Source organism: Nicotiana tomentosiformis, chromosome 4, assembly GCF_000390325.3.
Source record: "Nicotiana tomentosiformis chromosome 4, ASM39032v3, whole genome shotgun sequence".
Classification (NCBI taxonomy): Eukaryota; Viridiplantae; Streptophyta; class Magnoliopsida; order Solanales; family Solanaceae; genus Nicotiana; species Nicotiana tomentosiformis.
In genome coordinates, this window is record NC_090815.1 from 36,793,305 (window position 1) to 36,797,678 (window position 4,374).

A 4,374-nucleotide genomic window follows, 5' to 3' on the forward strand; every position below is an offset into this window, starting at 1 on the left:
AAAAATTCGCATCTTTAAGGGTAATTGTTTGTGGCAATTATAATGGCTACAAAATCCAATCCAAACGGCTAATTATACTTCTTTAGCATCTATTTTTATAGCTGCTAAATTAAAAATAATTGCCACTAAAAGTTCGCATCTTTAATGGCAATCTGAAAGTATCTTAGTTTGCCCTTTTAGCTTCCATTCTAATGGCTAATATGTTTAACTAAATTGCCGCTAAAAGTCAATATCTTTAACGGCAATTGTTTTACATCAATTATAAATAGTTTAGCATCAATTAATAATAGTTACTACATTCGTACAGAATATGACTCAAATAATAAAATATATTAATATTAATTCAAAAAAATATAATATATCTCATTAATCTTAACAAACAAAAGGAAGAACTAATCAAAAACATTAATATCGCAGTAACTTAAAACATAAAAATATATTGTTTAGACTAAATAGCTAGTGTCATTATATAACTAATCCAGACGAATGATGGTCTTCAAATGATTTTCGCAACTTTTTATCATTTTAAAATCTTTCACCCGCTAAATTATCCAGCATCAGACGGTATGACCTGAAATAATAAAATAATTGTGCCAAAGATAAAGTATAATGTGAAAAAACATCTTGAAGATTCCATCACTGTTAGATTAGCCAACTCCCTCACCTAACATCTATAAGCAAAAATAACTAAACTAAAATATGAACATTTCAATCAAATTGATTAGAACAGACAAGGAAAAAGGAAAAATAAAGTAAACTTAAAGAGACTATCAGCAGTGTCATTTATCATATTTCCTCCACTATGGTGTCTCTCATCAAATTAAGGAAGCCATGTATTCAGAACATCCTTCATAGGTGGCCATATTTATTTAACATGATGGAACAATATACACCTACACTGAAGTATACTAAGGTGTTGTGGGAAATAAGGTACTGGTTGGGGGCACTAGGGAGTTCTTCTACTATAAGGTCATTCAATCAAAGGCCTGGTATAAGACTGGTGCACAGCTGGTAGCCAAACTTAGTTCAAACACTTGAAGATTTCATTTTTCAACTCAAAACGGTCCACACTTTACTAAGATACTATAGTGGTGCAAATTAAGAAATAAACTGCTAAAGAATTAAGATGCCTGAACTCAACTGATCAAACTTTTGTTCTGAACCCAAACTTCAACAACTACCTACTGAAGCTTAGTAAAAACAGTTTGATTCTTCAATCCAACAATCTTCTTAGCAGCAGATAGTCGAACCAACACTCAATTCAAACCAGAATTCAATCAAGAAGCTTGACTCAACTCATTGATTCAATTCAATGAATACATCAAGATCACCAGCACTCAAAGATGAATTAAGGGAGCAGGAAGTAATGCTCAATGAAGCTGAATAGATAGTAAGCTTGAGAGAAAGTAATCCTCAACTAACATGTTTAAATACAGTGTTCAAAGAACTTGCACGTGCCAACCATCTAACATTTTGACACTGCAGTTACATCAGACAATTAATATGACACTCAGTCCTAACATTTGGCAGGAAAAATACAATTTTGTATGCACAAGCTAGAAGCATAAACCAAGACAATCCCAGTTAAGACAATAATTTACAACAAGGCATAGTCTGGTTGTGATTCAACTGAATTATTAGCCGAAGTACCTGATGCTAGGCGTAGCATCATCATTTGTCAGAGAAGCGGAGATGCAGAAATAGTTACTGACCAATGCATGGTTACACCCATATCTCAATGCAAACAGATTCATTAATAATGAACAAGGTGATTGATTACTGCAAGAGGTAAAAATTTGTTAGTAAAAAGGAGGTATTAATTAAAAAGGTAGTTCAAAATAAAATAACTATCCTATTAGTAGGTAATTCCATAGCTCCAAGATATTATTTTAACAATTAAAACTATCAAACATAAATCTATTAACCAATTTATTTCTATATTCTATTTTTACCAATTTGTTTCTACACTCCATTTTTACCAATTTGTTTATAACTCTTTCGTTCACTGAGCGTCAGTTTAACTATTCTAAAGCTAAATGAAATATAAGTTAGTTTATACATTAAAATTACATAATTATAAATAAAAAAACCAATATAATTACTATGAAATCATCCATCTAAAGTTTCAATTAAAGATTACTTAAACCAAACATGACAAGAAAGAGACAGAGTAAATAAACTTGAAAAATTCATCAAATTATGCAAAGCCTAAAAGGGTGTGAACTTTTTAACTATACGACAATGATTGTAGTGACATACATGGGGCTGAATCGATATGTAATATTTTCTATTTATAAACAAATCATAGTCATCATAGAACAAACATGTAAATATGAAAAAGACATCTAGCCAAAGACAACTTGCAGATTTTCACCATATTGGTTCACAAACTTTTTAAGAATAGAATTATTAAACTTATAAATTATACAACTTTTTAAGAATGGACATTCTAATTATTACTACCACAAACTAGTGGGTACTGATTGTCGAAGGATTCTGACTATTGCTAACATCCCAAGTTGTTTCTTAACAAACGACTGAATTACTGTGGTTGAGATGTCCTATTAGCGATTGAGCTTTTATATGGTGAAAGGTAGCCTTAGGAAATATACAAAGGAACAAATTGATAAAATAATACCAGAACAGAGAAGGAATCAATTCAATCAATCGATTATCAATCTAACAACAAACAAATATCACTAACGACTTAGCAAACACACAAAAAAAAAAGCAATACTTTCACATATTCACAGCCTATTTAATAATCTACAGCTAAACCTGACCTCTTAAAATCAAATTTTCCTAAGAAAATATAAGTTCATAAGATGCAATGTCTATCATATCATTGTATGAACTAGAATAATCCATCATTCCTTACCATGATGATAGAAAAGAAACAAAAATACCACAACTTGTGTACCTTAGCTTAGTTACTAACTTAATGAAATTCTCTCTTAAGGATGGAATTTTGTACTACTACTCTAACTAAAACCTTAAATGTTCTGGTAAGTATAGGTTCATAATCATTTACAAATTACTACAGGCATGCTATTTCTTTTAACTCAATAGTACACTAATTTATAGATTATTCATAACTGCTGCTCTAGCAAACCTCACACCCATGATATGGACCTTTAACACAAAAAAGAATAAGTCTTGGCAGTAGATAGATTTTGCAATCAGAAAGATATCTCAGCGGTACTATATATATTTATATTCTTTATCTAAGCACTTAACAAAGTTCAATCTAATATATGAATAGCCGAGGGCCTGTTTTACACCATTTGAAGGTCATTCTTAAAGTAACAAAAGGCGTCCATGCTTATTAAAGGATCTAAAAATCTTTGTCCATGCTACATACATCGTTTCATACAGAACACGAATCCCATGTACAAGAACATTAACCTCGGCAACTATATGAGTTTCTTTCCCAAAAATTGGTTTATAACATAGGAGAAATTTAGATATAAGAGATAATCGGCCGAAACAAACTTCCTAAATCAGGATTTTCTACATCCAAATAAGAACAACCATATAACATTAATGTACACATAATCTATTGTAAATCAATCGACAAGCATTAATCCAAAATCTACTGTAAATCGATTGCAAGCGACTGATTTAACAGGGGAAGAAGAGAAGTTAACGGGGGAAGAAGAGAAGTTACATGGGAAGAAGATGGACGGGCACTACAGCAGGCTGTTAACGCAGCAGCTAGTTAGGTTTATAGCAGGCGGCAACGACAGATCCCTTTCGATTGTTGTCTAGTTGTTTTCCTATTGCTTTCTAATTGGAGGGAATCGATAATTCTTGTCCAAAAAAAATAGAGTTTTACCAGATTAATGTACACAGAATCTATTGTAAATCAATCGACCAACATCAATCCAAAATCTATTGTAAATCGATTGCAAGGAACTGATTTATTGTAAATCTACTGTAAATCGATTGGAAGAAGAGAAGTTAACAGGGGAATAAGAGAATTTACCTGGGAAGAAGATAGGCACTGCCGTTGATGCACTGTAAATTTTCGTAAATCGCACTGCCGTTGACACAATAGCGAATAAGATTTTTGTGGCAGCGACAGTCGATTCAACTGATTCAATTATTTTCTATTTGGGGAGGGAAACGATAAAAGGTATCAAAACAATTGGAGGGAAAGATGTTTCTCTTTTTGTGCGGAGGGAAAGTTAAAATGATAAAAGATTAATTTCAATTAGTAATTTTTAGTGGTTATTATTTTTTATTGCCGGTAAAAGGATATCATTTACTGACTAATGGTCATATGCCGCTAATATTTAAGCTTAATGAATTTATTAGCGACCATTGCCTTATTGCCGCTAAATAAATGCCGCAAAAGGCCTTTTTTGTAGTAGT

The 4,374-nt window shown here is 31.8% G+C and overlaps 1 long non-coding RNA gene across 1 annotated transcript; it reads right to left on the bottom strand.

Moving 5' to 3' along the window:
* Positions 1-311: 311 nt before the first annotated feature.
* On the bottom strand, positions 312-4,146 carry LOC104105102 (uncharacterized). The gene is made up of 3 exons (XR_688272.4): positions 3,986-4,146; positions 1,651-1,779; positions 312-571 (listed from the first exon to the last, which is right to left on the bottom strand). It is a non-coding gene; the product is annotated as an uncharacterized lncRNA (long non-coding RNA).
* Between the last annotated feature and the right edge of the window lie 228 nt (positions 4,147-4,374).